Here is a 26,191-nt window from a genome sequence, read left to right on the forward strand (position 1 = left end):
AGTCTTTCCACCCCTTTGCGGCCCTTTTTGGGTCTCTCTTCAGCCTTTCCACATCTCCTTTGAGAATCTAATACTTAGGGATAACTAGACTGGAGCTTGTTTGAGAAGGGGAGCTTTAAATCAAAACAACAGGATGTGGCCATATCAGGAAGTTCCAGAACTGAATGTGGTCTTTGTGCTACTGCTGGTGAGATGTGCCCAAGCAGAGGACACTTGCAGGACAGTGGATGACCTCCATGAGGCAAGTGAGGTGGGGGAAAGGCTCGTAACTGAAAATTTATGCAAAATCTGTAACAAGTTTTGTATAAAAGTATAGGGCAGTTGCAAACAGTCAGCAACATCTGCCAAGAGGTGACTTTGAAATGGTGTAATGGGTAACACCGGGTAGAAAGGATGGGAGAGGAAATCTAGGATATTCTCTTTAAAGTATCTCATTTTAAAAGCCAATAGCATGTCTTACACTGCAGTTAGAATAAAGGTGTAATGTTACAGCAGTTCAGTTTCCTCAATGTGATGTATTGTATTTTCTCAATGTAATGCTACTTGGTACAGCCCTCATTTCTGGAGCACTTGGGATTGTACTTTCACAATATGTTGTTTTGGCTGGTAGAGTGGCACAAATGTTGCCTTCCCTCAAGGCAAATAATCTTACCCTTCTGTCTTAAATACTTTGTTTAGGGAAGGGCCGTGTTGTGAGCCTGCTCTGGAAGCTGGTGACTCTCAAAGGTAATTTATCAAAAGTACAGTGATGTTTTAAGGCCAGATCAGCTCACAACAAAACTACACAAATGTCATCCAAACACAGCCGTCTTGTCTGGAGAGGTAGATTGGAGGAGTGATTCTGACAATACCTGAAGACAGGATTTTTTGTGAGAAGCTTTGTAATGCAATATTGCAATTCTTGTTATGAGCAAAGAAAGCATTATTTTGCAGATGGGAACTGAAATACTGTGAGGCTGAGGACTCCTCTATACCAAACCTTTTTTAGTTTTTATTTTTAATTTTTTTCTTTATTTTTCATTTTCTCTTTTTTCTTTTTCTCTTGTTTCTTTTATTTATTTTTTTTAAATTTACATTTTTGCTTTTTATCTTTTTCCTCTTTAATTTATTTTTATTTTATACTTTAAAATTTTTAATTTTATCTTTTATTTTTCATTTTTCCCTTTAATTTATTTTTAATTTCATAATTTAATTTTTAGTTTATATTTTTTAATTTTAGTTTTTTAATTTTTTAATTTTATTTTTCCAAATTTTTTAAAATTTTTGGAGGATTATTTTTTAATTTTTTAAATTTTTTAATTTTATCCTTTTTGTTTTAAAATTTATTTTATTTATTATTTTAATTCTTTTATTTTTAGGTTTTATGTCTATTTTAATTTTTTTTAATCTTAAATTTTTTACTTTATTTTTTAAAATTTTTTGTCTTGTTTTGTTAGAACGGAGTTAAACACAATTTTGTGTCAACAGACATAAAGCCAGCCTTCATTCCAGAGTTGGGTGTAAGCTCTAGTACAACCATAAACTCCAGTATAACTGTATCCATGTTTGCATATTCCTCGAGGTAACTGGAAAGCCTCCCTGGCAACTCACAGCCCTAGCAGCACTATTTCAAAAATTTCACCCTCACAGGAAGGGCCCAAGCAATAGGCTGAAGATAGGGAGGAGAAAGAAAGCACTGACTCCCACTAATTGGATCTACAAGCAAATAATAACCATTGAACTATTTTTCTTACCTCTCAGGCAAGTAATTTCCAAAAATATAACAGATTTTTTTAAAAGCAAACCCATTAATCGCAAGCCCAAGTCCATTCAAAGTGTGGCAGAGTTAGGGTACAGGCCAAATTTAAAATGCAGTGCCAGATTTCAAAGAACTCCTTAAGCAGGAGAGATTTCCCTGGTTTTTGTGCCTTTGAAAAACTCTCCTTCAAAACTCAGTGTTCAAGAAGATAAATAAGCAAGGAAATAGCATATCATTTCTGTCATTAACATAAATACAGTTAACTTCACTATAATCATAACTGTGTGATTCAAAATATCTAATCTAGGTAAGTTACAGGTATAAAAATCATGAAACAACACAAGGTTTAGGTAGGATTTTGGTTAAGTTAGGCTGAAGTGAAAAACATCCCCCTCGACAAGGAGTAGTCACAGTAATATGTAACTTCTGCATGGTCCCTGACTGCAAGAAACTGCCAGTTTTGAAGAAACATCTGTTTATTATTAAAACACATAAAATATAAACAAGAAAGAACTTTACTGATTGAGTAGTTATATAAACAGAACTAAATTAGCGTAGGCTTTCCCTATGTGAGGGACTCAGTCTGTTAATGGTAAGTGATATCATTGGATCAACAAGACAGTTGCCAGAAAACCTGGGAATAGGGGAGTATTTTAGCACCTTTGCTCCACAGCAGGCTCGAGGGCAGACTGTGTGATGCCTGAGGGCACGTTGCCAAAATGCAGGTTGCCTGTCCTTGGGCATCCTGCTGTAGGGCTCTTCTGGTCAGCTTTCACCCACAATGTGTTTGATCTCTCCACAGCCTCAGGATCCCCAGGCGTCCTTACCTGCTCGGATACAGATCACGCTCTTCTCTGGAGAAGTGCTGTGCTGAGATCTCTAGCCCAGGCTAAAAATTGCCTTTTAAAAATAGCAGTGACTATCAGCTTCCTGTAATATGGAGCATCTTTACTTTGAGGTGGATACTTCTTGTCATTTGGACTACGTGGAGTAGGAGGCAAAGTAAAATGAGATGCTTACCAACCAACTGCTCTGGACCTTGCCTTTCAGCTTCCATCTCTTCCATGTTCTATGTGAAAGGCTGAGGACTCAGGATCTGAATCATAAGGAGCTCTTTAGTTCATGTTTTTAAGGCAAGACTGTCTGAGGTTAGTTAACATATGGTTTAAAGGCTTCAGTAATGTTTTTTGCATACTTTATTGGTATTAAAACAGATGTAGTACAGAAATGAGGGACATACAACTGCAACCTTACTTTGTTCTATGAATTTATGTAAAATGAACATGCAGTAGAGGGAAAATTATTTTGAACAGTTTGAGACAGCTATCTAAATGGGAAATAACTTCAGTGTAGGTCTCAACAAAAAAACTAAAGAGCCTTTCCTTTAATGGTGGATCTCATATACCATGGTCTCAGTTGGCAATGGCTGAATGAAGGCCAGGGAGGAAGAGGTCGTAAGGAGGTCAAGTCCCTACATCATTAGGAGATCAAACAAGGTTGTAGGAAAGTATAAGAACAGACAATTTAATCAATCACTGGCTGTTCCAGCCACTGAGCAGGAATGCTGCTGTTCACTGCACTAGCAGCAATGGCAGAGGCCTGCTGAGCCCTCTGGCCAAACAGAATGACATTAAATGAAAATAAAAGCTACTGGGATCCACTTTGAAAGCAACTCATTCTATAATGCCTCTATCATAACAGTACTTAAAAACCTTTAGATATATCAAAGCACTATGGAAGTTCCAAAGTTGTTTGAGTGTTCTTGATGGTCAATAATCTACATTTTTAAAGAATCTGTATTACTTTATTTTTTTTTTTTTTAAGGCAGCATAGAAAATAGTCAGAGACAGAACTTGTTGAAAATGGACCTTACGGTAGATTGTTGTATGTACTTGTAACAAGAAGGTATGATTTAAATAGTGCCAGAAGAGATAGTTTAACTTGGTTTGATGTCACCACTCTCAAAGTCCTGCATATTCTATAGGAAGCTTACCTTGAGTGCAGTGACCATGGTATCTGTAACATCCCACAGGAGCTCAGTAGCAGTCTGGAAAATGCATGACATCATCAGATAAAACATTAAATGGAGGATTGTACTGGTTCAGAGATAAAGCTAATGTGTAAAAGGGCAGTTTCTCTACTTTTTGCACTGATAAGAAGTGCCATTTCCTTTATGCTTCTCTGAATCTCAATTAGCTGTCTCCACTCCCTAAAAAGTTGCAATCCATTGAGAGTCATACTGAGTCTGACTGACAGCATAGCAATGTGTAGCTACATCCCTTTCACTTTTCTTTTTTTTTTCTTTTTTTGCATCTAGATGATTTTCTTCTAAATGAGAACTAGAAGGGTACTATATAATTTTAATTGGATCAGATTTTGTTGTCTGGCTATGCAAAAGAAGAGTATCTGTTTGAACTTCATGGAGAACTCACAACATGTTCTCTTTAAATGATGCAACAAAGGCAGAACTCACAATTTATATTGGTGATCAGAATTTTGCTCAGAATAGTAGCCCAAGTTCAGACTTCCCCTCAGTTTCTGGCAATTAATCTAGATTCTAGAATTTTTTAAAGGAACAAAATTTTTTTTTTTCTGTAGGGTCATATTTTAAAACTTTTTCCTTTTGTGAAGCTGCTTTGAGAAAGAGCAATAATTTGCAAGATGCCATGTGATGTTTTTCTCCACTGCCAAGTAATTAAGGGAAAAAAAAGTTCTTATTAGCTATGTAAGGATATTGAGCTGATCCTATAATGTTCCTTCAATGGCATATGCTTTTTGTTCCGGGATAAAACTAACCCTGCTGCTTTTTCATGAGAGGGGAGGAATAATTACCATGCTTTGCTCTTTCTCATCAGTATGTTGGCCTGCTGCCCTGGCTTTTTAGTACCTGGTATTATAGGCAACAGTAACTTTGTTTTGTTTCCTGCTACCTTGTCCTTCAGCCACCAGTGTTTGCATGGTCATTTCACCTTGTGTGTTAATGGCCCTGCTTTCTAAACCCCAGATATCTTACTTCTACTGTGCTGTTGTGTGCTGATACTACACCATTAATCATTTTCACTTCTTCCACTGCTTGAGTATTCATCAGATGTCCTGAAGTTTGCTTTATGTTGCTCTTTTCTCTAGTTGTTTTCCCTCTGATTCCTCAAGGACCTTTACACAAGTATCAACAGATTGCTATCTAACAAGTTGCAATTAAATGGTGAGCTTATGCTTTGACAAAAGAAAGTAAAAAATGTATTATTTTCCCTTACAGGACAGCTTAAAACTCTTTATTTGCTTGTTTCTGTTTGTTTTTTTTATCAAGTGAAATATTTTCACCTCTGTGCAGCATTTAATGTGGTTAAGGTGCGGTGATAGTTACTTTGTGTAGGTAGCTATCATTCCTAAATGCAGAAGCATAAGATTTAATTGACAGATGCAGTGAAATATGGTGGTGAGATATTTCACTAAATAGAACAGTTCATACATTTCACCTCACACAAAATAGCTGGCTAGTCTACATTTAGTCTAGACCTGGTAGGTTCATACTGGTGAAATCACTATAACGTTTTTTCGAAAAGGATTTGTGGGTTCAGTGTGTTGTTCATACTCAGTGTGAGCTGAAAGATGCCAGACTTTAAAAAATTGCTTTATGAGAAATGAGTTGACAGCCTTTCTTATACATCTGTCATCTGGCTGGAAAACAGGCATCAGGAATTTTTCAACTGTCAGCCAGCCAGAGACCCCCTTTCCCTGCATATGAGAGATAGGAAACAGACATTGGCACATCTTACTAGGATTTCAGCATCAATGTTTGAAGGAGAGCTTGGTGGGTGTGAAGTTGATCTCTACTATTCTGGCAAGGCTGTGCTGCCCTGGCACAGATGATCAGAAAAGTTTTTTTAGTTCATAATGAGGACTGCAAAACACTTCTGCTTGGGGAAACTTCTGCTTGTGGTGATCCTGCCCAGAGTGAGTTACCTCTGTTGTAAAATGGTGATTTATTGTTTGAGTTTTGGTGCTTCTGGGGAAAGATTGAAAATTGCAGTAGATGTGGGGTGTAAAACCACAGTGGAACGCACAGCAAAACAGTGGAGACACCAACTCAACATTAACTTCCAGGACGCACAGTTCCCATTCATCTCAATTAAAGCAGCCTGAACAAGTCTAGCTGTTCTGATGCAATGATTCTGGTAGGCCATGATGTCTGGTGCTAGCCCAGAGCTCCTTATCATGTCATCATGCTTCAGGCTGAAACATATTCCTCTATTCCTCTTGGTCTCTCCTGCCTTCCCAAAACATCCACAATACCAATGCATTTAAAATCTTGCAAGCACATAAATATTTTAAGAGATTACTTGGAGGTACAGGTTTGGCATGCTACACTGTAAGAATGCCAAAGCAAATGTTGAGAGAGACTTTTTTTTTTTTTTGCATGTTTTTAGTAAGCTTTCACCACAAGAATTCTGATGGAGTTGTTCTGACTTATGGTGTGCTGCAAAAGTATATCAAATGGCTCTGTTCCAGGGAAAAAATATGCCCAACTCAAATCATAACAGATAGACTTGTTTTATGTCTGTAGGCTCTTGATGAAGCATAGACCTGAATCAGACCTCTGTTCAGAACTGTCTCTCACAATGTCCCTTTCCTGAGATTTAGCCAAACCACATTCCCTCACACAAAATGCTGTTACAAGTCAGGTGGTAATCATGATCTATCATATAGCTGACTGTGGGGCCCAAAATAGAAATTCTGTGGTGACCTATCACCTGATGATGTCATATTTCTTCTTAATGGGTTGTCCTCTGCTGTTTTGCTGAGATGCCTGTCCACAGTCTGGCTCTTAAAATTCACGACCAGCACCATCAACCTGTACTGTCCATACTCTCACAGTGATTAATTCTGTCTGCCTGTGATATCTTTATCCTATACAGAAAAAGAGGAGGATCATGTATTTTGGCTCACCAAGTCAATGGAGAACTCTGGCAATCACCTGCTTCATTATATTTTATTAAAATTAGTCACTGATGTTTCCTGAACTGAACCAGCAGTTCCCTTGCCTGTGTCTGGTTCTCCCCTTAATGTGAAGTTCTCTCTTTATAAGTTTGTATTTCCTCAGTTTGCACATTCCTTTCTGCTTTGGAGCCTTTGGCCTTCTTTGTTCAGGGAAGTAGCTAATTAAAAAGCAGAAGCCTTTTTTTCTTTCTCTTTTTTTTTTTTTTCTTTGTACTTTCTTTCATGTATTTTGCTTCAAAATGTGATTTGTAGCCTGAAATTCAACAGGTGGGAGCTTGCTGCTTGCATTTGTTGCTGAGCAGGGAGGGGAAGGACTCAGAGGAACTTTCTGGCTCCAGTGAGACAAAGGAGATGGAGGAAAGTAGCGCTGGCTGATCTGAATGTATGCAAAGGACAGAAACTGTATGTCACACTGGTGCACCTGGTTCAGACGTGGTCACACTGTCAATGCTGTAGGTGTGTGTTCCTCCTTGCTGAGGAAGCAGTGCTGTCCAGTGTGTGCACAGAGTAAGTCACTGAAAACAGAACACAATGCACTCATAACACCAGAGCCAAGAGCTTTTGATTTTCAGTTCTGTGACTACAAACTCTAGCCAGCATGGATAAGAGCTCCTTCCTCTGTGGATTTTCTGGTGTCTTAAACAGTACAAGTTTTCATTGCACTGATTCCTTTACTTATGGGGCTTACAGGATATTTCTCCACTATTAGGGTGATTTTTTTATGAAGGAACCTCAGAGACCTCTACAGTGCTGAAATAATTGTTTTAGGTTCTAAACTTAGTGGTGGTAGAGAAAAGAGTAAGAAAAGGAGCAAGAAGCTTAGAAGAAAAGGTACACATGGGCAAATATTACCTCAGCCTCATTTCCATAGTAAGATAGGTAAAGTGAAGGAAAAAATAGCATCTATTGCTTCCCCCCCCCCACGCTGAGTCTATATAACTGTTTGAAAGGGCTATTTAAGTGTCCATGCGCCTGTTTTTTACACCTTGGAGATTCAGTACTGAGCCTCTGTGGCTTGGAGGAGGTTGGCAGGCAATACATCCATTGCTTGTGCTGAAGCCCTGGAAGGCTGTGATTGAATTAAGAGGTGGCCTCCAGTGAGAGACTCCTTTCCTACTTATCAGCAAATAAAAGCATGTGCACTGCAGCTGAGAGAGCTTTAAGTAGTGCCTTCAGAGCGATTCATCTCTTCATGCCCAGAGCTGAACCTGAACAGCAAACTGCCACAGTGACAGCAGAGAATGAGGGACACGGCTCGTGCCGACTCTGAAACATTGGTTCAGTAGTCACCCACAGCTGTGAGAAAAAGGCTGAACTTAGATGCATTGCCAAGAAATCCTGGGGATGGGAATGCCTTACCTAGAAGATATAGTTGATTTATTACTTTCCCAAGTTTATTTTGTTTCCCCACTGAGTCCTTTCTCCTCCACCCAAAACAGGTTTTTGCTTTATTCCCTTGTATTTGAAGGACTATTGGGAGAAAAGACTCTTAATCAAAGTAGTTAAGTCTCTCCAGATGTCTGCATGGGACTCAAACCATGACTACTCAAATAATAAGAGGAACCCCTAGATATCTGAGATTGGCCCCTTATGCTGCTGACAAAACTTGGCTAAAAGATTTTTTTTATAAGTTATTCTTTGTAAGTTCAGCATACCAGAGAATTTGGGAATAAGTATTTTAAACATCAGTGTCTTACGGTACTGAGAACTAAATAGATCCCACCCAGCTTTTTCTTTTAGAACTTTCTTTTTGAGGAAGTTTATAACTTAAAATCCCAGATTTGTTTCTGCATAGTGAAGTTCTATGGTGGATGCCATGCTGCAACTCAGTGGTACCTGCTCTCAAATCTTTTCCATAGGATGCTTTCTTGATGCTTAGAGGAAATTTTAGGAAAGGAGAAATGGCTTTTAGAGAAATTGTGAGAAAGGGGGGAAGGGGGTGTGATTAACTTATCTTCAACAAAACATGATAGCAGTGAGAAAAAAATATTATACCTACTCCTTTAGAAGGAACAGAGGAGCACTGGCCTATTGCTTCCTCTATGACTCGGCTGTGCCTGAGTAAATGCTGGAGAAACCAGGAGAGCGGAACATGGTGATTCCAAGTGGGGAAGCGCATGTTTGGTTTGCAACATACAGAGGGGAATCTGTTGCCTGAAATGGTTTACAGTGACTTCAGTAGACATCCTTGGAGCTCAGGTTTGGTGCCCGTCCCCTTCTAAGTGATACATTAGTAGTTTATTTGCAGTTTATTCTGCCTGTCTGCTGGTGGCACTGCTCTTGTTTGCATGAGGTTTTGTCTTGCAGCGTTTTTCTGTTGAGTGCAGCATTCCAGCAGCATTAGCATTTCCCTGTCAAATGTCGTAGTAAAATCTTTGGAGACAACCCAAATTATATGGAGTATTCATCATCCTTTACTTGTATTGTTCTGTGGCACACAAAGTACCAACAGGTGCCATTTGAGATGCTGCTCTGACAATGCTTTATTAATAGTTGCAGAATGATCCCTGCTGCTCCCACAATGCCAAGTCAGCTGTCTGTGTGTATCCCAGGGCTGTGACTTCACCAGCAACTTTTAATTTAAAATCCAAATATTGGTGTAAGTTCACCAAAGGGTAAAGCAATGAGTGTAGGGAGTGCTGTAAAGGAGCAAGGTTTTTCCAGAGAGATCTTGAAGACCTGTTGTTCCTTGGCCAATTTGTTGTTGCAGCCTGAGGATGGGCATCCTGCTATTCTCACAGAGGAACAGAAGAGCAGACTGGAGAGAGATTAGTACTTTGTGTCAAATGTTTCTGTTCATGGACTGCAACCTCATATTTTTAAGGGGTTGTATCCCAGTTATAGTATAGATGAACATGTTACGAAAAGTGGAGGCAAATGTTTACTCTAATGTGTATTTAATAAATTCTGACAGACTGCCAAGCTACAGGAAGCTCTGAAACTGCATACCAAAAGATCTGTGGTTACTGAATTACTTCAGAGAATTTTTTTAATATGAATCCCTTCTCAATGCACCTTCTTCAGTCTCCTCACAGGGATAAACTCAAAGGCAAGTTACACTTAGAAGGCTTTTTAGTTGAGAATTGCATTTGTGAGACACATTTTTATGTGGAGGACCTATAGCATTTCAATGAAGTAAAATGCCGAGTAAATAGAAGTGTGAAGAAAAGAAATCTGTTGTGGTTAAAAAAGCTGTATTTTCTTTAAATGCACTACAATCCAGAAAATTAGTTCTGCTTTGGAATACATCTTTCTGGCCATAATGAAATTTGGGATTGCCTTTTAAGACGTTGGGTTTCTTTTTCCTTAACTTTTCAGATGCCTATTCTAGTGCAAAATCTGCCACAGCTTATGTCCTGGAAGAGTTACACAGTTTTCTTCTGCCAAAATCGCTGCACCTATTATGGGAGTGGGTTACAGGTCCCTCCAATGGATTCGTTGTTTCTCATGGTATAAAAAGTCTTTGGAGAGGGAGGGGTAAGTGACCTGTTTTGTGTACATCGTAGGTCGTTCCACTGTATTTGTTCCAGCTCTGAATGACACCAGAACTGTTGAGATGATGTTTTTCTGGCAGAACTTGAGGCCGCTTAGAACAATCAGCCCTCTGGTTGTAACTTGCACCCCGAGTGACTGACATTGTGTTTTTTGCTTAGGTTGTGAAAAAGTAGAGATTTTGTCTTCCTGGGACTTTTCTCTCCTAGCTGGGCAGTAACTCTGTTTGCTAATTTTTCTTTGAAATGCTTATTTAAGTGCATTCTCTTGTAGGTTTGGAGGACTCGGAGTTTTGACACAGTGTAAAAGTAACAGATGTTTTTTGGTTTTGTTGTTTTGGTGAGACTGGCTTTCCTGCTGTCACTGCACTTACCTCTCTATAGAGGTAATTAAATATTTGAATGGTTGGAACACGGGATGATGTTCCTGTGCTGTGGAACCTTGTGCAGGCTGGCCTGAGTAACTGGTGTTATAAATGATCAGAGCCAATTCAAAAATCCAAAGATTTATTTAACAATTTCAAAAATCGATTTCGGAAAACGCCACGATAAGTCAGGACAACATCGATCAAATGCTGGGTGGACAATCCGGGAGCAGCAAAGGGTGCTTCTCCGGAGTACTGCCCACAAATTTGGGGTTTCAGGGTAGGTGTTTTATACAATTTTTCTGCCCTGAGGCGAAAGCAAGACTATCACAAAGAATGCAGATTTGCCCAAAGAACATGACATCATGCAAATAATACAATCATTGAAATGTCCTGCACCCCATGAGGGATGTTTGAAAGAGCTTCCTGAGGAATTGAATGAAAGTTTGAAAGAAGAGTCTCTGAATCTTCTGTTGGAAGGCTTCTGTTGATCTCCACCCAGATCGATATCAGATCCTCTGATTAACTGTGAAGATGTGGTCAGCCTGTGATTAATGGGCCGTTTCCCCATTATCTCTCTTGCAGATGTTGAAGTAACACCTTCAAGCTAAAAAAAGACTATGGAATGTTTGGAGATGCCCTCAGACTGCTTCCAGGAATCTGGGGTTTTACATTCCACTGTAGAATTTTACACACACAAATTCTTAATAAATGAATTTCATACTGTACATCTATTACACTGGCATTATAGTCAACAGCAGGTGGTTGTAGGACAGTGCCTAAGTAGCTGATATTCCGCCTGATACCTGCCAAGTTTGGGGAGTTTTAGGATTGTGTCATGTGGACGTGTCTTTTGACCCCTGGAATTTTTCTAGAAGCTTCGCAAGAGGCAACAGCAAGATGTAGGATACCCTATGTTTTGGAAATATGATGAAATGGGCAAATTTAAGTTAATTAAAATAGCAATCTGGGGACCTTGAAGGTCAGAGCTCTGAACACCTCATCCTGAATGTTAGGAATGAAGAAACCAATTGGCTTGATCCTCCTTACCACTGCTTCCCTGGTGGCTGTGCTAAACTGTCTTTTAGGTTATGGGTTGCCTCTAAGTGTTTCACATGAGACAGTGCGAAACATTTACTGCTTCCCAGCATGAGGTACACTCTATGCTCCACATTGTCCAGATGCTTATTGAAAAAGTCACTGTAACTAAGACTTTCTACTGCCTGTCAAACTGTAAGTGTGAAATCCTCACGGAAGGTTCTTTGTGCCACAGCTGCTGGTAGTCATGGTGTTTGTAGCCTGCAGTTGGGGATGCTCACCCTGGTGCTCCCTGGGTTTCAGTGCTGTTGGTGCACTATGACTCCTGAAAGAGTAGCCCTGACCAATTTGTGCAGCAGGTATAGGGCTGAAGTTCTGCTCTTGCTGAGGTGTGCTCCTCACTGATTCCTGAGATTCATGCCTGGGTTTAAGCACCTGGATCTCACTGGTAATTACTTGATATGTATTTGTAAAAAAAAAAAAAAAATCAGTGAACTGCTTCCTATTCCTTTACTTTTGCCTCTGAAAATACTGCCTTTATAACAAAGTAGTTTAATGACATTTTCAGGAAATTACAAGTTCAGAAATTGAACTGCTGGGGTGAATTTTTTACTTTACTATTAAATACATTTACTGGGGTTATATCCTAGTCCCTGCTGAATAGCTTTGCTGTTCAGCCATTTCCTAGAGGAAAATGTTCCAGCTGAACATTCCCAGGGGTGCAGGGGCCAGGCAAGCCCTGGTGGGCGTCATCACACCAGATGAGGATGTTTGCTGCTTTCAGGCCTGGATAAACTCTACCACTCTCTTTTCCCAGGTTTCCTGGCTTGCTGCTTAAGCACAGTGCCCTCTCTTCACTGTCTGTATGTGCCAATCGATTCATGATATAGCTGCATTGGTACCTCCCCAGCCCAATGCAGACGGCAGTGTATCCCACAGCTCAAGAATTCAATACAACATGGAAAAGGAGACAAAAAGAAGTTTTATGGAAATTCCAAACCATGAAGCTTTCCCAAGCTACTGCAAGAACTGTGCAGTTGTGCATGAAGCAATAAAAAATAGTGCCTCGGCCTCCCTTTTGCTAGGGAAGAGGGTAATTGACATTAGGCACAAATTTTACAGGATTTATATTCCCTTTTGTGTGGCTTCTTGTCTGAATTGCATGTTTGAATGTCTCCTGACAGCTTTCTTCTTACCTGATGCTGCAGGCAAGCAGTCACCTCTTCATTTTTTCCCCAGGTGCTCAACTTTCCATTGTTTGTTCAAGTATTGGCCTCTCCCCACACCCCCTTCCTCCAACCCCAACTCTTTTAAGTTCTGTGGTCTCCAAGCCTGGCACCTGAGCTTTTGTCCTGCTTCTGTGGAAATATGGTTCTTTCAGCTTCCTCCAGATAAGTTGGGGGAAAACAGCTCTATCAAGGATATTGCTCCTCTTTGTTCTCCCCAGGCAGCATTGGTTCAGGTAGTGATAATCTTTAATAATCAGCCTGTTTTGAGTCAGATCTTCCTACACACTTCCTCCTTTCTCCAAAATATGTCGAGTAGCACACAGAATACAGTGAAAGGTTTAAGAAAATAGACTGTAAATAAAATCAATTTGAAGTTCACATATCATACAAAGGTAGATTCTCCAAACTGTCTTTCACCCACACTAATTATGGAAAAAAAACCCCCAGGCATAATTATACACACAGTATCTCTCCATAAGTAAAAAGTTTCCATCATAATGAGCTGTTAATTAAAGTTGGTTAGACTACCAGGTATTACTGTTCTGATAAAGTTAATATTAAAAAAATAAATTGTCACTTACATTTGGCTGATCTCAAGACAGATTTAAATAAATACTTTTAATTTCATGTAATTGTCACCCTGAGGCATTCCCTAGAGCTATAAAATTATGTCTGTGAAAAAAATACATAGTCTTATTGTCAATACTTAGAAAAAAATGAAAATCCTTTATACTTATTATGTCTTTTAGCTCAATACTAAATCTTACAGAAATAAAACCCCAGGAGAGCTGAATTCATAATTTGGAATGTTATGCAAATGGAACAACCACAGTTAGAAGTGGAAGAAGCACTTCATGCTAAAAAAATGAAAACACATTATAAATGTGACCAATTGTATTTCAAGTAGAAGTTGTAGAAAAAGAAGTAGGCAATATGAATCAAAATAATGCTAAGTGTAATTAATGCACTGACTAGGAAGATATTTTGGCAAGAAGTGTTTTCAAAGGCTCAAAGTTCTGAGAAAGGCTTGAGCAGTCTTTCAGATAGCTCAGACAGTTTATGACTGCAATATGCAAATAGCTTTGTACTGTTAGCAGAAGTTACACTACTGATAGAATAAGGGGTATATTTCATGTTCATTCTCCAGGCGAGTTTTCACAGAGCAGAAAGAGCAGCAGGCTGAAGAAATGTGCCCTCCAATGTATGCGTTAGATTCAATTCATTATGTTCTGCATGCAATCCAAAATGTAGTTGTGAGGGAGATTAATATCCTAAGCCAGGTATTTTTCGATGCAAGGAAGACTTCATTTCATTAGGGGAGGAACAGAGCAGAATGGGAAAGCCTCCTCTTGCAGTTGTTCAAGATGTGCAGATACTAATGTGAGATTTATGCACAATTCACAGGACTGCAGTCAAAAATGCATGGCATTGCTAGCAGGGGGATATGCTGAATGAATAAAAGAAGTGGTAGAAATATTGTCTCTGAATGCATTCTAGAGCTAGATTCAGACTAAAACCTGATGGTCATAATACAGGGAGCAGTCATGACTATGGAGGGAAGACTGAGGGAGAAATTTGGACCAGAAGTACCCTTCAGTTTTTCTAGAATCTGTAGTTTTTTTGGATAAAGAAAGTGACTTTGTAAAAATGGCCACAGAGTTTTAGAGACCAATGGAAAATTAATTCCTGAGGGAGTAGAAAAAAATCAGTAATATAGATTTTTCTGCTTCAAGTACTGATTTTACCAATTTTGCTATTGCAACCTGTTGGATTAGTATGTTGCCATCGTATGTTTCTGGTACTAATCCAAAACAAGCATGTGTTTTTTGTTATCAAGGGTTTGCTAACTAAGGCTGAAATTGGAACCACCTGGGACAAGTATTTTATTAAGGAATGCGATGGAAATTGGAAGAGTATATTTGAAAATTGTGCACATCCCTGTATCACACTCTGAATACAAACATTGCTCTTCCTCTTCTCCAGTTTTGCTCTCTGCCTCTTCTCAATACCCTTAGGCTGACCCTTCAGGTCATATTCTTCAGCTCTTTCACCATTCTGCACCTGAGGAGCTTTCCTGACTGTTCCTCGGAGCCCAGCTTGTGCCCCTTCCTTCCTTCTGTTAGCTAGAATGGCTGCCCTGGGGGAACCCATGGGGATTGTTTTTCTCGTTTGTGCTGCCTCTAAATCCCCTGTACCGCTTCTGGCCCCTTTAGCTTGGGAAATGTTAGGACAGTAAGGATGAAGTTTTGATGTTTTGTTTTGGTTTGGTTTGGTTTTTGTTGTTGTTTTTTTGTGTTTGTTTTGTTTTCGTGTTTGCCTTTTTTGTGTCTTTTGTTTTGGTCTGTTTTGGGGGGGATTGGTTGGTTTTGTTTTGGTTTTTTTGTTGTTTTTTTTTTTTTTTTTTTTTTTTTTTTTGTATTTTAATGCAGCTTTGCAAAATGCTAATAGCAGGTCATATTTTTCATGGCAACTTAGTCTTCATAAAGTTCAGCCAAAACAATTTTAATTCTAAAGTGCTGTTGACTGTGGGGGCATAGTGTAGAGGTAAATTCCTAATCAGTTTGGTATGTGCAATTCTGGGGTTAGACCTTGCAAATGGAGTAGATTATTCTTCCATTGCTTTTTGGTTACTTTAAAATAAGCATTGTGAAGAAACTCTTAGCTAGTGTTTGTCCTGCTTCTGAAGAGGTTTACTCTTGCTTTTTGTCGGGGTTTGGCTCGCACTTCGCATACAAGCTGAGGTGACTTAGCACAGACTTCATTCATCATGGCACATCATAATTGAGAAGCTATGTATTTTTTTTAAAGGCATTTTACAGGTGCCCTATTGGTCATAAAAAATAATTTTGGTATTTTTTAAACTTGTTTGCTTGAGGTTTAATTACAAGTACCTACATAGACATCAGCGTATCTACATCATGCTTAAACTAACATAAGGTGGAGAATAAGAAGACTTTTATAGAAAGCTACAGTGAATGCTGGTCTTTTCTTTGAGAGAACCTTATGGGATATGTTGTGCCCATTTTGTACCATTTAAAGAAGGCAGTGAGTACTAAAATGTTTTTGTAAATAGGCCTGGCACTCAAAGCTGGGAGCTTCAGTGGCTCCCTGAGGCCAGCTGGGCTGGCTGCCTCTAAGCCTGAGTTCCCTGACCAGTTCAAAATGGTCAGGCTCTGATCTTTTCTTGCATTCATCTGTGTTTTGTTCCACGGCTTTGAAAATCCTTACCAGAAAGGAATTGGCATCACTGCAGTGGTTCAGTTAGTTCATGGGGAGCTCTTTGCCTATGGCAACACAATAGGCGAAATCTCACTTCTCCCTTCCCTCTTCTTTCCTTGCTACTTATTCTGTGCTTTGAGGACAAGTCTAGGACTTGCTGGCATACATGTATATCCCACTCTTTTGAGTAAAGCTATGGCAGTGAGTAAGAGAATAAAATAAAGTTTGAGAAAAAAAAAAATAGGGGGATAACAGTGTCTCTGAGCATGGCAGCTCATGCTTATTCTATCAAAATTAACCAGTGAGATTAAACCAGCCTCAGTCATCATGTTTTCTTTCCAAATTCTTTGTTTCACAGGAGGCTGTTTGTGCAGCACAGAAGTGATGAAAAATCAGGGGTTAGAGTGGAAGCACCTTCCCAACCTTAACTTGGTGCCAGTGCAGCACAGTGGGGTGTCTCCTTGCTTTAGACCTCAGTGCTTCCCATTTTTGAAATGAGGGATTGTCATGGTTTCAGCCCAGGCAGCAGCCAAGCCCCATACAGCTGCTCACTCACTGCCCAGCCAGCAGGATTGTCGAAAGAATTGGAAGGGTAAAAGCAAAAGAACTCCTGGGTCGAGATAATGACAACTCAACAGAGAGGGAAAAAGCTGTGCATTAAAAGAAAAGCAAAACAAGGAATTAATTCACTGCTCCCCATGGACAGGCAGGTGTTCAGCCACCTCCAGGACATCAGGGCCTCCTCACACGTAATTTTTACTTGGAAAGACAAACTCCATTATTCCAAATGTCCTTTTCTTTCCCCTTCTTCCCACTGTATATACAGAACATGATTTCGTTTAGTCTGGAATATCCCTTTGGTCATTTGGGGTTACCTGTCCTGTGTCTCCTCCCAGCCTTCCAAGCACCCCCAGCCCCCTTGCTGGCGTGGCAGTATGAAAAGCAGAAAAGGCCTAGGCTTTGTGTAAGCCCTGCTCAGCAATAACAAAATAATTTCTATATTATCAACCCCGTGTTCAGCACAAATCCAAAACACAGCCCCATACCAGCCACTCTGACAAAAATTAACTCTATCCCAGCCAAAACCAGCATGAAGAAGTTGTTACCTTCAGGAGCCATGCTGAGCTTAGTCTCTTTGTCTCTGAAATAGTATTTTGTAACAGCAATGTGATCAAATGTATTTGTAGGCCGTATCTTTTTATTTGACAAGTTTTCTGATTGAAAGGGACTCTGTTCTCATTGATATGTGATTCCAAAGGAAAAAAAGGTTAAGAAAATGGTTCTGTCTTGAAGGAACTCAGGCAAACTGGTGCAGGCCAAGACTTAGCAGAGGACTGTCTAGTATTCATTTCTAAAATATTATTTTTATGTAATAGTTAACTTAAAGAGAACTTCATTAGCCATTTTTGAGTAGCACTGACAGCATGCAACTTCCAAAGCCAAAAATAGGCAATCAAACCTACTTTGCTGCTTTCCCTTTTGTCACTCCCAGCAGATATCTGCTCTTCAAAACTGTCTTCACCAGTATCTACAGACCCCCATCTCAAAGCAGGTATGCAAATGGTCCTGTGCTGTACCTGACTGTGTGTGTACAAGCATGTGCATACCCACACGCCGTTTGTGCTCAGAATTTTATTAACACAGATACACAGGACAGGGCACTTGAGAGTCTAGCGTCACAGATCTCACTTTGCACACTGCTCATATGGATATCTTCTTTTGAAAACTCAGTTTTAAACTTCAGAAATTTACAGGAAAGTGAAGTAATGATTAATGACTGTCTCATTTCAGGTGTCCCTGTTTATTTCTTAAATTACTTTAACATGTGTTGCTTTTGCAAAATGCAATATTTATTTATTTTCACAGTTTAATAAGTTTTTTTCTCCAATTTTGGTAGCAAAAACGTACCTGTGATTTTCCAATTTCTCTGTAGCTATCCTGTGCTTTACTTTTTCTTCTGTGGCTGGCTTACTGTTTTTTTTTCCTGGTAGGAATGCAAAGTTATTTAGCCTCTGTTGCCTCAGCAATTAAAAAGCATTAGGTTATGCTCCAGTCTTAGTCCCCTTGGGTCTCCTCTTCAGTGCTACTGAGTTGTTTCCAAATATAATGGATAATCGTCCTGTGTTAAGAGAGATGGATTCATTGTGACAGCCTTGTGCTTACTTCTTCATAATGAGTGGATTTTAAATAATTTATTGGAAAAAAATGTGGTCCCTTGAAATTTCTGGCTGTACCTGTCTCCTTGACGTCTTAATGAAGTTTTGATTAGTTGAAGCCATGTTAAATGTGAGCCAGGAAATATCAGAACCAAAAACTAGGAAGGAGAAAGAGAACAATATTGTATCGCTTACTAAGACATTTAACCGCTCTAGTTCTCCCCAAGTTTACAGGAAGCCAAGCTCCTGTCTACTCTGAAGAGACCTTTACTTGGGATGTGCATGTAGGATAAAACAATCCTCTCCTGCCTGTTTTGCACCAAATCCCTATCCTGTGCACCTACCTGTGGTGGCAGAAGCAATAGAATTGAATCTTATAGATTGGTTTGCTGCATCTGACAGTCATGGATCTGAATCCTGTTGTTCCTGCTTGAAAATTCAGGTTTATACATATACTGATTTTTTTTTTCTTAAACATCTAAAAATCTCTCTGGGATGAATTTTCCCTGGTATATAAAACTCCTCCAGCAGTAAATTAAATTAAAATTCACTTTACAATCTCCCTGTTGTGAAGAAGTCCCAGGACTGCCTACTGCCTTTATCAGCTCTGTATGATTACACAAGACCAAAACTATCATTACTTTAAGACATCCACCATGCTTCTGTTGATTGCCTGACAACCTCTGAGGTTTTCTGTGAGTAGATTTCTCGTTGCATTTTGTGTTGATAATTTTGCCTTTTTACTACACCTCCTTGGGAAAGAGAACCTGATCTGATCATGGAGAATGTTCTAATGGGAGCTGCTGGTGAAATTACAAAACAAAGATTTTTTTTTTCCTAGAGATGACATCATCAAGCAATGAAAGTTATGTGCAATGTAAATAACTTGTCTTGACAGTGTGCAAAGAAAATGGTCACAAAGTTATATGCAAATGTCCAGCTGTGTCCAAAAATGAGAGATCAGCCATAAATTCAAGAGAAATACCCCTCTCAGTAAATTTGTTGTTTCTTTTCAGACACCATCAGGTAGAGATATGAAGAACTAGCCCGCTCCTGCCAAGGTTCAAGGCTACTGTGTGTTGTTAAAGAAATGGAATTTTGACAATTCAGAACTTGTGAGGTTTTTTTGCTCTGAGTCAATCCAAACTGATTACTTTCCAGAAATTGGTGTTTCAAACCTTTTATTTTGGAAAAACCAGCAAATCAGCCCTTGTCTGATAGTATTGGTCTGCCTGAGAAGCCAGTTGCCAGTATGTAAGGTAAGAAGCTGCTCCCTGTACCAGTTCTTTGAGAGAAAAGTGACACAAGATCTCTGTGGCCACTGCTGGATTTCTGAACTGTGCAGGAGGTAGGCTAAGAGGGCTGACTGGCTTGCACCATGACCTTGGGGATTTCTGGATTCTGACTTTGGTGTCAGGACTCACAGAGATGAAAACTGGACTGGATAGTGAAGGTCCAGAAACTTTATTAGATCCACAAAGTTTTGTGAGCTCCCAGGCATAACCTGAACAAAAGAAAATGAGTTGTCAATGTAATCAAAAGTATTTTGGAATGCTGGTTTCTCTTCAGGGCCTCTTATCACCCATTGGATTTTTCTTTATGATTTCTCCTTATGACTAAAATTACACTTTTATGGAAAAATCCCAACTTGGTCAATTAAGATGTGTTTTATTTTTTCTCCTGTGGGAAACCTGTCATCACTCAAAACATTACAGAAATTTTAATTCTACTGTCTAGATTTGGTCAGTCAAGAATTCTTGCACTTTGCAGGTACCTGGCAGGGAGACAGAGCAGTTTTGAGATGGAAGCTGTACAGTTTGCTCTAGACCTTCTCAAATTCCTCATGGACACCCTTCTCAAATACCCACATGGAGGTAATTTTAAGCTGTCCCTATAGCTGACCAAGTCACTTGAAGGTTCTACTCCATTCTTCTAATGCCATTGCTGAACTGTGTCAGAGACTCATGCCATAGACCCTGCTGCCCTGCACACTCCATGCAGGACTCTGATTTCCCCTCCCTGCCACATTAGTCCAGTGGCAGCCAAATGTGCTGGTGTTTTCATAAACGTTTGCTGTTACTTGTGACCTGCACAAGTTTGCTTTTTAAATGAGAGACTGGGTATTCTTAGAGAGGAGAGGAATTAGCTGGCTTTTCTTTCGTTCACCTTCATGTGAAATATTTGTAGTGAAAAGCCCAGAACTAACTCATTCAAATGGAGAGATACTAACTTAATGTGTATTAAGCAAATAAACTGACAGTAAGAACCAATATGAGTACTTTTTTTCTTGTTTAAATATTAGCTAGCTCAGCTTAAAGGTCACTTCTTCCATCCATTTTTGCTTAACAAGTTGTTAGAGACACGCAGAGTTTCTTGAAATGGAAAGTAATGACTCCTTCCTCATTATGCAGCCCTAATCTTCACTGCCCTCAGAGATCTGAGTTTTGCTTTGCCTTGATTTCTAGCTGTGAACTGCAGTATAGCAGTAGAAAGGTGTATGGAGAAGCTTCTCATACTTAAGTAAGGGGTCTTTGGGTATTAAGCCTGTGGAGCTTTTAGGAGAAGCAGAAACCCTGGACACCCTCCTTCAGGATGTCTTTTGGTCGTGTTATAATTACCTCAAAATGCATTGCACCTTAAAGCCATGCTGCACACCAGAGAAGTTAGACTTTGGTAAGGAGGATGACAGAGATCAATATCTTTCCTCCCACTCCTCTCTGGTACTCTTCTGCTAACTTCCCACGTTCAGGCTGCTGTCTCCAGGGATTATGTTTGTCAGAGTCTGCCACAACCTACAGCCAGCTGTAGATTTTCCCTTTACACATCTAGATCCAAAAGTTTGTACTGGAAGTGGGAGAGCTTATTTTTCTACTTTGGAATAGCTTTGCCGTTTGTTATCGCAATGCAACAGTTCTCAAAAATACCTTGCTTAGGTTTCTTTCCAGAAACACTGTGATTTCAAATAGTCTCTATTGTTTTACAGCTGATTAATGTTCTCTTGACCTCAAATGTAAGGTAAAGTAGCCTATGGACTTCACATAGGCTGGAGTTGGCTCAAGACATTAGGTGAAGCGTGTGTCTTGCCACCTTTTAAATGTAATATGGATCAGTCCCAGTCAGCTAAATTGGATTCCAATGAATGTATCTGGTCAGTTAATCAGAGTAGGGAGACTTGAGGTATTTCTGTAAGGCAAGGTACTGTATGTTTGACTCTGTCAGCTATTTCTGTTGGAGAGCTACAATAGATTTCTCTGACAAATCCTCTTCACTATTCTTTTTGCAGGCTTCTACCTAGCTATTGTGTTTGAGAAGAAGGGCTGCACTGCATCTTTTCCCAGGACAGTGGGATAGAGATCCAGTTATTTTCCCAGGACAGGCAAAGGTTGAACCCTTATCACAAGAATATAAAAAAAAACATAAGGGATGCTGTCTTTAATAACAATAGTGCACTTTCTGATTAACTTCGTGGGAGCAAGGGAATGGAGTGGGTGGTAGAGCATTCCAAACTATTATGAACTTAGAGCTTTGATAAGAAACGTATGTTTTTATGTTTCGTACATCTGTCATGTAGACTTTCACAGCAAGTAACTATTTTACTAATGGAGAAACCAGAAATAACACTGTTTTCTCTTTCAAACAGCATCCTTCAACTAACATTTTTTTTTCTTCAAAGGCAGAAGTATAACATGGGGAGGCAAGAAGATCCTTTTGACATTTTGTGAATGTTGCAGGAGTGTAGTGGCAAGGTGAGGGTTTGCAATGTTTCAAAGCCTTATTTGTCGTTCAGTATCTATTTGTCTCATGTCTTTGTGCAAAGCGGCAAGGGAAAAAGTAAACCTGTAAGTATTTTAAAGTGCATATTTAGGATTCATTTCTGAGAGAACATAATCTTAAATGTCGGATGCTGTTTGATTGTTCTCTGTAAAATCATCATTAAGAATTAGCCTCATTTGATATGTTAAGCATTTAGACCAATGCAAAGAAAGTCAAGTGAAGAGTTATGTAGATTTAATTTTTTTAAAAATTTATCTTTATCTGTAAAAAATGTCATTATACCATTTTTGAATGCTCCCATGCAGGCTGCATTGAGTATTAGTATATCCAAAGCATATACAGGCTTCACTTGCATTTCTCCTTTTATGAATGTTTCAGGAAGCCTCCTAAAATAATATTGTAAGACATCACTAAAACTCTGCTACTGGTTTCATTAGTAACCAACCAGCCTAAACAAGTTTCTAATGCCTTAAGCTCTGTTGTTTAGCAGTGTTTGGAACCACAGTCAGACTACATCTGCATCATGCTATAAGGCATAGTGCAGAGAACCACTTAGATAAATTTTCTGCCTCTCATGGGTTCATGCCCATAGCTGGCTTTTACAGAAGTGTAGTTTGGAAAGTTTTCTCCAGCTGTGCCTGTGTGTACAGCAGTGAGACCCAGTTCTCCCTCACAGCACTGTCTTTGCAGGTGTCTGTAGCCAGACACAGAGAATTTAAGCAGGAACTTCCAGAGATTAAAACAGAAAAACTGCTGAAACTTCTTTCAAAACCTTAGTCCAACCACCCCTGCCAACTTTCTGCAGCTCAAATAAAAGGTCTACATATAGTGTGTGACATTTTCTGTGCTCTGGGAATTGTGTAAAGTGCATTAGTAGTGCTATCCTATGGAGGGTCTGGGCTGTGTTCATAAGCTCTGCAGACAATGGACATAGCACAGAAAATTAGAAAAGGCAGTGGCTTAGTCCAGTCATATGCTCAAGAAACTGTGAGAAAGAGAAGATAATAAAAGGGTTTTTTATCTCTACCTTTTTTTTTTTCTGCCTCATTTTAAAAACCTTGTAATTTTCAAGACTGTTTTATTATGTTATGGGAATGGTTTTATTATATAAATTATATTCTACACAAAAGAATCATAGAAGAACTTAATTTGCTACAAGGATTCAATTCCAGGATGTTTTAATTCTTTATGTTATGGCAGGTATGAGTACATGCTGAGGCAAGATAACCACTTAACGGTATTATTGTTTGGTATAACCTTTTCCATGAGAGGTCACAGATGAGGAGAGTTTTGGTTTGACGTGCTTTTTGTTTTGGTTTGGGTTTTTTGATTGTTTTGGAGTTTTCTTTTGTTTTTTGTTGGTTAGAAGCATTTTTTAGTTGTGAAATGGCTTAACAATATCTTAAGATTCTTATTTCCTACTGAAGTGATTAAGAGAAGTAAAAAGATTTGGAAACCTGTCATTGTCCTCTTTTCTGACAGTAGTTTTGTTACTTGAGGGAAGTGATTTGCAAATAATAGCAAGTGTAAATTGAGCAGAGAAGGTCCCTTGATTGCAGCTCAGTCTGATTTTTCTAAATCTTCCACACAAAAAGCTTGTGCTGCTCTGACTGACAGGGCAATTTCAGTAAGTAATGAGTAAAGATGGATGTCCCTGAGCAGTTAATCAAATTTCTCTTTGGTAACACTCTCTGTCAATATTTGAGGCTGTCATTTTAATTGTTTCAGATTCCAGGTGAAGGAGGATCAGAGCCATGGACTCCCCTTGTGCTAGATGATATAAAACTCAGTGATAGTAATAGATGCCCAAAGAAGTGGACTTCTGAAGTACATTCTCTTAATGGGAATCAGTGTGCTTCCAGCTTCATTAGAAGGATGTTTGCAAATGGCTTCTGCTCATGCAGAGTTGGCTGTAGACCAGGTACAAATTGCTTGCTGCAACTGGAAAAAAATGCAAGCTAAAGGTAACCATAAGCTAAAATTCTTACTAGTTGTTTCTTCTTTTCAAAACATCTTTGCTCTGAGATGATGTCCTCTCAGATCATCTGTCTTTCCACTCTGTATTCCTCCTTATAGATGTAGCAGTCCTACTGTCCCACTGGCATGAGAGAAGGAGAGCTAGCTCAAACCCCTCTCTGGCTCTGATTTTGTTTGGATCTTTTCATTCTTTCAAAGTGGACAGCTGACCTTGGAGGGAGTAACAGAGGTCTGAAGCAGCAATGCAGTAATTCAGCCAGATCTGTCAGGAGTCTCCTATATTGCAAAACCTGACAAATCTTACTGCCAGCATTCAGAATTAGTCCCTGGAAGATCCTATCTGGCAGCAGTGCACGAGATGCACACTCTTTGCTTTGCATCAAGGCAGAACTGCAAGCAGATAGTTCGTGCTCCTACACAGACACGAGTTTTCCTACGTGCTGCAAATGCCTTGATGTTTAATTCTATATACGCATGAACATGTATGCATATGCTCAGAAAAGAATCACAGGATGAGGAAATCTCCAGGAGATGAAGAGCATGACACAGTGAGAATGCCAAATATAGTCTTTTTTATGTGCTAATTTAAAGCACAGTTTATCCTGTACAGCTTTATATACTTTTTGTGTTTATGCATGCTTCTGTGTGGGCATGCATACATATATTTTATCTATATGTGTTGCTTCACTTATTACAACTTGACGTGTGATGTTGCAAAGTTTATGGCTGAAAATGGCAGAGGAAACGGAAGCATCAAGAGGAAGAAGATAACAGATAACAAAAGCTCCAGGAAACTCTTATGAGACATGGGAAGGTACAAAGAGCATTCTGTCACTACTCAGTACCTGATCAGGTCTAGCAGACCAATGTCTGTCTCTTTGTTAGCAGTAATCTATAAATCTGTCTGAAACGCTGAGGGTTCATGCATTTTTGCCCAGCTATACCCCACAGTCCTGTTAAAATCAATTTGAAGACCGAAGTTAGCCCTAAGAAGGAGGTGGCAATTGTCAAATCTGGTTTAGTGGTTTGTTGTGGGATAAAGCATGATTATACATTTAAACTTTTATTGCTGGCATTCCGAACCACTTGGACAGGTGATTCATAGAAATTCAGGAATGTAGTTATGGTCCTTCTAATGCTCCTATGGATTTCACCCCACATGTTTTGAGTGTCTGTGATGAGTTATGTTAATTATATTCTGTTGGGACTGCACCTGAAGGGAGAATGGGGTATGTTTAAGGTCAGTATATTTTACGTTTAGTTTTTGTTGTCTCCAAATGAATAAATGCTCTCACAAACCATGCAAGAGTTCATTTTTAAGGCTTTCATCTTCTCAAGAATGAAAATGTCAGTGTGTGAGCAGAAAAGCAAAAGCCAATATTCACTCTTTTCCAAGATATAAACCTTAACATCCATTTTTTCTTGCAGACAGAATGCTTTTCTGCTGTCACACTTCTTTGGTTCTTTCTTGCTCTTTACATCCAGCATCTGAGCCCTCAGCTTAAGGTTGTAATATCACAGTAAAAATATTTAACTTCATACACCAAAAGCTTTTTTGCATTTTATGGCCAACCAAAGCCAATGGGATTAGTCAGAGTGTCAAGTGAGCAGCTCCTAGCAGGGTCAGAGAGCACACCAGATCTTTTATCAGACATTTAATCACCTAAGTTTTGTTTCACTCATGAAGGATTCTAGATGAAAAGCTCATTTCTTTTACTCAGCCTTTCTGTCCTGATGCCAACGTGGCAGTCCCTGCACTTTGGTGTAGGACGACCACTTTACTAACGTCCATGCATGAAGGGTCAGCAAGGGAGGAAATTTTAAGAAACTTGCTGCTTGGAAATGAGTGTTTTATCTGGCCTGCTTTGAACTTGTTGCTATGAGATATGTTTCTTCTTCAGTTTGATATGGTAGCATCTCACGGGCCCTGGACCAAGTGTTGGCAGAACTGTAAATAAGCTGAGACATTGAGCAGGGAACAAAAGCCATTATGGCACAAGTGTGTGTGATGAGAGAAGTGAGTCTCTAGCTGGTGCTCACAGGTGCACACGAGTGATCAGCATTTTGTCTAACCTCTCAAGACTTGACAGATGGTGAAGTGCTTGTGCAATGAAGACTCATCCCTGGAACATTTGTTCAGAGAAGGGGAATAAATATTTTTCAGCTGAACATCCCTTTGAAATGCAAACCATTATCTTTGCAGGCT

General features: G+C 39.4%; 1 long non-coding RNA gene across 1 annotated transcript; it reads left to right on the forward strand.

The window, feature by feature from the left end:
- The first annotated feature begins 21,527 nt into the window (after nt 1–21,527).
- LOC136302369 (uncharacterized) lies at nt 21,528–25,269 on the forward strand. The gene is made up of 4 exons (XR_010724046.1): nt 21,528–21,616; nt 21,908–21,980; nt 23,737–23,972; nt 24,085–25,269. It is a non-coding gene; the product is annotated as an uncharacterized lncRNA (long non-coding RNA).
- The last annotated feature ends 922 nt before the right edge of the window (nt 25,270–26,191 follow it).

This window comes from Chamaea fasciata, unplaced genomic scaffold (genome assembly GCF_029207755.1).
Source record: "Chamaea fasciata isolate MVZ Bird 193981 ecotype frontalis unplaced genomic scaffold, bChaFas1.0.hap1 SCAF_1, whole genome shotgun sequence".
Classification (NCBI taxonomy): domain Eukaryota; kingdom Metazoa; phylum Chordata; class Aves; order Passeriformes; family Sylviidae; genus Chamaea; species Chamaea fasciata.